Source organism: Magnolia sinica, chromosome 13 (assembly GCF_029962835.1).
Source record: "Magnolia sinica isolate HGM2019 chromosome 13, MsV1, whole genome shotgun sequence".
NCBI classification, from domain to species: domain Eukaryota; kingdom Viridiplantae; phylum Streptophyta; class Magnoliopsida; order Magnoliales; family Magnoliaceae; genus Magnolia; species Magnolia sinica.
This window is the reverse complement of record NC_080585.1, coordinates 25,448,898-25,457,500: the sequence shown is the minus strand read 5'-3', so window position 1 is coordinate 25,457,500 and position 8,603 is coordinate 25,448,898.

Genomic DNA, 8,603 nt, shown 5'->3' with positions numbered 1-8,603 from the left:
GCCCTCATTGGAGTATACACACATATACCCATGCATACATCCACGCACCCATGCACACATGCATCTATCGGCTCATATAAATTGCAATCATTGATGTGTGATCGTTTTGCTTAGTGTGAATTATTAATTAATGTCATTAATAATTACATGATTTTAGTAGAATATATTTAAGTTTATTTATAATGCACTTTCTCAATTCATATACTTAAGACCACGTGTTTAATTATTAACTAATCCAAATCTAGCCAATATCAACTATTAACTGTGCACTGAGATTAATCTGATCTTAACCACTAAATTGTTGTTAAAAAATAAAATAAAAATCAAGAACAACCCATTTTTTGTAGGAACCAAGTCCACCGTCCGCTTGTGTGTGGCTCACCTGAGTTTCGGATCAGCTTCATTTTTTGTCTTATATCTTCTCTTGGTCAGACCAAGATGATGGACGGATTAGATTTAAATTATTGTTAATGGGACCCACTATATCTTAAAAAATAAAAATAAAATAAAAAATGAAAGTTATATCTTCCGCACGACTAAACCACTTTCTCCACTTTTCTTCCCTTTTGTACGGTAATGGCCGCCGAACCTCCCACTAAATGAAACCGTCCCATAATTCCACTCCTCTATTCCATTACGCATCATTTATAAAAAAAAAAGAAAACAAAAAGAAAAAGAGAAAGAATCGAAGGAATCAATCAAATTAAAAAAAAAAAATTAGAGTGGGAGAGAGAGAGAGAGAGCGCTGTAAATCAAGAGAGGGATTAAAGCGGGACCGGATCGTCAGACTTTAAGGTAGGTGATCTTAACCTGAAATTTACCATTTTTAGTTTTATTATGTTTAATTAATCCAAATTTTCGTAGAAATATTATTGTCAGTTGAATATTTTTTTTGTAGGGAATCTACTCATTTAGGAATTTCTATTTTTTTCTTTTTTTTTATATATTTAATAATGAAATAAAATAAATTTACAGAATAAAATAAATAATTTATTTAAAATTATTTTAGTAATTCTTAAATATTTTTGTTAAGCAAAAACTTTATTAAATTAAATTTCAAATAAATTATAATATTCTACAATATTTTACAGTACAAACAGAATATATAATTAATTATTTAAAGAATTGATGATTCATTACGTAGAATTGTATATATAAGTGATGTAAGATTGATAAGTATATATAAGCAAATATGATTATGAAAATAAAATAAAAATATATAATAATAATAACAAATTATAAATTATATAATTGTAATATGTAATCAGTATTAATATGATATATAATAGAATAAAATAAAATAAAAAGGTTTATAAGATCATTAAGGTATAGTAAAATATAAATATTATGTTTCGTAATAATATAGTAGTAATGCAATATAATTGTAGGTTACAAAAAAATAATAATAATAATAATGACAAAATATATAACATAATTAAAGTAAACATATGTAAGATAATATTATATTACATAATTAATACATAAGTATTTAATATTATTTATATGATTATGTTATAAGTAAAAAGTTTTATCTGATAATATATAAAAGTTGTAATAAATATAATTTATTATTTTTTTTAAAAAATAATTTATAAATAATGATATTAACAATTTAACATAAAAGTAATATAATAATTATATTAAATGTATCAAACAAAAGTAAATTTATTAATTTAGATAGTCAATTATAAAACAAGGTTAAACATACTGACATAATGTGGTAACAAATAATTTATATAATAATAATAGTATTCAAAGTCCAAATTAATATCTTTCTTAACCTTATTTAGTTTAGATTTAAAAATAAATAATAATACAATTCTGAATTTAGATTTAAATAGTTATATAAAATAATAATAATAATAATAATAATAAATTTTAAATTATCAAATAATAATTTAATTACATTATTAATGTTATATTATAGAAATCACTGTGATAATTTTTGTTCTGTAAAGATTAAAATCTAAATTTTAATTCTAAAATTTGAAGAGTTAATTAAATTAAATTTAAATGAACTTAAGTTTAAATTTTTTTTTTTTAAAAATTTTGGAATTAAAACTAAATTGATTAGATTTTTATACTTGGAAATTTTAGTGATTAATGTATATTTGAAGCTTTATTAAATTAAAATTTTTATAAAGTATAATATTATATTTTTAATATATATATATATATATATATATATATATATATATATATATCTTTTCCTTGTAGTTCAAAATTTTTGTTTAAATTAAAATTTAAATAATTTACCGATTAAACCTAAATATACATTCTCAATGAATTATCAAAGAGAAATTAAAATTTGTTATAAAGTAATCAAGTTATTTCAATTTATATATATGTGTGTGTGTGTGTGTGTGTTTGTTTGTTAAGTTTATGTGCTAAATAAAATAATTTAATTTTAGAATTTAGTAAATAAAAATAATAAATATTTTTATGCTAATATTTAACATTATTTAAGTAAAAAAAAATTATTTAATTAAAGTTAGAATTTAAATAAAATTTTTGTACATTATTTCATTGTAATTCCTAAATTAAATAATAGTAAAAATAATATTTTATTTAAGTATTTAAATTATTAAAGTTTTAACAAAATGATATTTAGAATTATTAATTTGAAATAAAAATTTATCTTGTTGATATTTTTTATTGTTAAACAGTGATTCATCTTACATACCATATTAGCCCAACAACACGAACAGTAGAAAACATTGATTGGAAACAGCCATGGTTAAATAGACTAACCTGAAATCCAAACCATTCATTAAATAAACCACTTAGGTGTTATTTTCTTTTGGTAGATGGTGTCCTGAAGCTCGACTTCTCACGCATCCAGCGAGTGTAGACAGCAAGTTAATGCTATGTGTTGCGTCAGTGGAAGAAACTCGTTGAGAGCGTAAGCGTGGGTCAGGTCTAGCATGCGACGCTAAGTAAGTCGTGGGCGTATGGTTTAGTCCAGAAATCGACGGTCCAAATATCAGGTGGGTGATTCTCCTCCATTTATGAACTTTCTGATTTTATGTATTTTAGAAAATTTATTTATTTGACATAAAGACTTTAAATTAATATTGTCAAATTCCTTTATACGTAATATCTACTTTTCTAAATTTTAGCATTTACTAAATCTGATTAACTTGCAGAGTTAGATTTTAATCTAACTTTTATTTTTGAAATTTGATGTTGAGATTTAGACCTTAAATCTGTGTTAGAGTAATTGATTTAAATTAATTGGTTTAAAATAATAATAATTAATTTGATTTTAGCTTGATGTTTCAGTTAATTTTAGGAATTTAATTTTTACGGCATCGAATTTCTGCACATTTGTATAGAACTTGCATTGTTGTATCGAGATTTAAATAATTAAATTATTTCGCTACTGATTTTGGAATAATTCATGACATGCATTCATCTCTACTGATTACGGAATTATGGAAAAAGAAAGAAAAATGAGAAAATGATTGTGGTATTAGCAAGTAGGGCAATCGTGTCCCTTGGGTGAAAGACCCTAAAGCCAGTAAGTAGGGCAATCGTGTCCCTTGGGTGAGAGACCCTAAAGCTAGCAAGTAGGGCAATCGTGTCCCTTGGGTGAAAGACCCTAGAACCCGTTGGATCCTTCGGAGTCTCCTTTGTGTACGGCGTATGAGTACAATTGTGTGCGCGGACATATGTCAGAGGTACAACTGGAGCAGTAGTCTGACTAGCTAACATATAAATGAGTCCCTCACCATGAGGTACTGGTGTGTGGGCGTTAATGCAACGTGGTCATACACCTAGGTACGGTGTTGTAAGATGTGGTGATTATTTAATTTTATTCTTGAATTCATGATAGTGTGGCATTCAGTACGTATTTATGATTCCAGCATCGCATTCATGTCATATGAAATATTTAATATTTTGATTCATGTTTTAAAATTTCAGAAAGTACTTTTATTATTTATTCGTTTGATATAAATTTAGAAATTTCATATTTGGTTGGATAAGATCCCACGAGCGGTTGTGCTCATACCCAAAATAACAGTGTTTCAGGTCTTGGAGTTTAGTCGAGGCGAAGCAGACTGAGGATCTAACCATCGGCTTAGTGGTAGCCATATCTGTATTTGTATTTTAAAAAAAACAATAATAATAAATTGTATAGCAGGAACTTAGAAGTGAGTTTAGGCTGTAATAGTTAAAAATTGTATTTGATGAATATTGTTTATTGTAATGAGTTTTGATTAAGTGTAGTTGTGAATGTTTAATATTGAATCATGTCCTGAGATTCGGAGTCGGGTCTGGCCAACTCGGGTACCGAATTTTGGGGCGTGACATGGGTATATTAAAAATCAAACCAGAACATGGTTTGTAGATCATCGGTCGAGGATCGTATGGTTCCTCGTTTATGATAAACTTGCCTGAGGCGGCGCGGATTGGGTACTTCCCCACCCGTACCTATATAGGGACAGGCTACGGCTTCGAGGGCACTGTGATGTATGGATTTTATCCACACCGTCCATGTATTTTTCCATGCCATTTTAGAATGGGATAACAAAAATGAGGCAGATCGAAGGTTAAAGTGGGCCACACCACAGGAAGAAGCTGTGTTAGTGACACCTACCGTTGAAACCTTCCTATGCCTACCATGATGTTTATTTTTCATCCAACCTGTCCATAAGATAGTAAAATACAAATATCATCTTGATCCAAAACTTCGATGGCGCCCAAGAAGTTTTCAACGTTAAGAATTTAATCCCCATTTCGTGGTCCACTTGAGCATTGGATCTATCTCATTTTTGTGCCCACGGTCTAAAATGATACGTTGAAATGCATAAACGGTGTAGATAAAATCCATACATCACAGTGGCCGTGATAGCCCGAGCCTGGGGAAGTACCCAATTCGCACCCTGATAGAGGGACCCGAATCAACGCGGAATAAAAGCTACCACTTTTAGGGCTCCATGTGGGATATATGTGAAATCCAGTCCATCCATCATGTGGGCTCTTCGATTCTCGTTCTTGAATGCACAAGTCATTCGGATCTACGACTCAAGTGGTTCATATAGTGGAAGTGGAATGCGTACTGAGTAACTCAGTACCCTTAGCGTACTGAGTAAACTGTGTGGAGTCCGCTGTTATTTATTTATTTTATCCACTCCGTTAATCCATGTTAAAAGATAATTTTAAATCTTAATCTCAAAAATTAAGCAATTTAAAATTTCAAGTGGACCACACTATAGGAAACAGTTTGATTGAACCTCTACTATTGAAAATTTTTTGAAGGCTAAAGAAGCTTTGGAGCCGATGCTTGTGGTTTCTCATCATCCATGTCTTTGTGTTCTCATGAACAGGTCAGATGACAAATAAAAATTACTTTGGACTCTAGTAAGGTTTCAACAGTGGAAATCATTATTCCACACTTTTTCTTGTGTAATGGTCCACTTGACATTTGGGTTTACTTCAATTTTGGGATCAACTCCTAAAATTAGCATTAAAAATAGATGGACGGTGTGGATAAACCGCGTACATTAGCAGTAGGCCCGACCTATAAAAACGTACTGAGTAACTCAGTACGGGGAAATGTGGAGGGGCCGCAAACCATAGGTTTTTAGCCTGGAGCTACCATCGTTTATATCTTTAATCAAGACCGTTCATCGGGTGTTGCTTATTATGATGAAAGTGACGAACAAACATTTGCATGATCCAAAACTCATGTGAGCCACAACACATGAATTTAAAGATTTTAGGCTCAATTTTACATCATTACCGTTAGCGTGACCCATATGACTTTTCTATCGGGCTCTCATTTTCCTTTCACGATGAAAATGTGGATTCTCATCTGATGAACGGAGTGGATTTCATATACACAACATGTGGCCCCCAGAAATCTTGCATAAAACGCTAAAACATGTGTTGTATACGTGTTTCAGGTACGCATTTTAGTCACTGATATAAATATTTTACATTTTCATAATCAAACTTCAATGATGACCTTAACCATTGATTTTTCGAGTTCAACAGGTGTCGTTGAAAATCTTCCTTTCATGGTTCTAAATTCATCTATTGAGAGTGATGGCCAAAACCATCCGTTCATAGTATTTCCTAATGTAGACATTACAGCATCGATTAAACAATATGGATGGCTATGATGATCGTACAACTTAGCATGTGGGCCCCAGTGGATGACGACACACGCTCGGTCCTGAGTCGCGACACAGTAAAAGGAACTCTTGAAAAGAAAAAAAAACTTCGACGCTCTTGCAGAGTAAGATGGTCATACGCATGTATTCAGAATCGTAAACGTGACACACGTGTTACTCAAAATAAGCCGTCGAAAACACTAGATACGATCTATAATTATCTAAAACCAATAATTACAATGGATTGGTGTCATGAATGGCCAATTCAAGGGCATCTGATGGACGGTTTAGTGAAAACTATTCAATGGTCCAGATTCAATACACAAATGTATAATTATCGCTGGATTAACAAATTCAATAAATCTGATTTCATGTATATTTTATATCTTCAGTATATCCCACTATTTGAACGGTTTAGATTAATTTAAACGTAACCTACGTCTAATTTTTTGGGATATGGATTATGCATACTGCCACAGTATCAGATAACACCACGTTTTGTTTTTTGTTTTTTATTTTATTTTTATTTCTGATTGGGAGCATGAGCTATGTATCCCTGACGGACGCGTTAAAACTTTTTGGCCGTGTCTCCCATGCTACTCGACGAACCAGTCTTCGTGCTTCGCCACTGTGACGTAGACTAGGCCGTAGGGTAGGTGAATCTGGACCGTCTGAGAGGGGAATCCTACAGCAGATGGCCTATTGTAGAATGATAACACTTGACATGAAGTCCAATAAATGGGGGGAGGTAAATTTCATGATGGACGGTCGGTATTCCCGGTTCGCAAATATGGACATGTTAGAGTGGCCACAGGCCAGGACTGGTTCATTTCAATTGGAGCACTTATAGATATATGTTGCACGTGTACACATTATCTGTCCACAAGACATGTGGGCCCAAAAGCCGAGTCATCCAAATGCAATAACCAACTGACCATGGGGTATTGCCTTGAATATAATATTTGATTGAATGATCAGGTGATCCTAACGTTCAAATCAATGGACTTAATTTTCCGCTGCAAATCGCCAGAAAATTTACAACCATCCATCTATTGCATTTGTGGTCCAGGCCCTACAATCGCTGGGATACGAAATTTGGATGGTTTGGATTGACGTGAGTGCATGTCAATGTATGGTGATTTTGTGCATGAGCACGTTATCGCATGCTCTAGCAAAGTATAATCCCTGAAAGTAAGGCTGTCAACGGGCCTGGCCTGGGCTAGGATCGGCCCGGATTGAACTGTTTCGGGCGAGGACGTGGGGCCAGAATTATTTAATATTTTTATTTTACAGGCCCGAACCCGGCCCATTGACACCACTACCTGGAGGACTACATTCTTCGTACAAAATATTTTCGGCCAGCAGCACGCGGGCAGGTTTGGATTCGGTCAGATCGGGTACGTGCAGTCAGGCTGTAATCACAGGACCTACCTTGGTATGGTTTTTGTATATACACACCGGTCTTCTTTTTTTTCAGCTCATGTTGGGGAGTAGACCTAAAAATAAAGCGAATCCAAATCTCAAGTGGACCATACCAATGGAAACAATTGATTGACAGTTAACAACTTCTCATAGCCTACGAAAGTTTCGAACCAAGTTGATATTTGTGATTTTCCTTGGTTCTGGTCCGTAAGACTTTATCAACAAATTAGATGGAAAATAAAATTTAGGATGAGCATACGAAGTTTTTAATGGTGGGTGTTATAGGTAAAATTGGACTAACTAGACAACCAGAATAAGCAAAGACAGTGTAGGGAAGGGAGGTTGGATAACTGCTCAATCTCAAACATCGACCTTGGCCTCGTAGGTCGGCCTAGGCCATCAGCCTCGACTTTCTCAGAGTTCAACCACTTAATCTTATCTTCACCAGATATCACGCGAAACGGTTGAGAGACATTTGCTAAACACATGCCTTTAATTCAAGAAATGTCTCCACCAAAATAATTAACTATTGCACTATAAATAGGGAACCTATCTACGGTAAAAGATACGTAAAATCTCTCACCCAAAACCCATCGATACTACTAAACCTAGATTCTTATCCTGACTTTTGCATCGATGGTTCCCCTACTGTAGCTAGGGTCTTCTTTATCTTCTTCCCGTGCAGGTACTCAAAGGTCTAAAAAAGGGTGGACCAGATTTTTACATCAACAATTTAACGGCGTCTATGGGAACAACATCAAAGTTGTTCCTGCTTTACCAGAAATTCACAATGGCAAAATGAAAGAAGAAAGCTTCAGCTGTCATTGTTGCAGCCATCTTAACACTTCTTAAATCATCAACCGAGCGGGGTGCCCAACCCTACCAGCAATCAACTGACTCTACTCCTACAGCGCCCACTCCTCGATCCCGCACCCAGAGCGGTCGATTAATCTCCTCGGAGAACCAAGTCAAAACCCTGAATAAAAATATTTAACGACTCATGCAACTCTTTGAGAGATAAAATCCACCCTCCGATCGCGATGCAAAGGAAGGTGCTGCCAT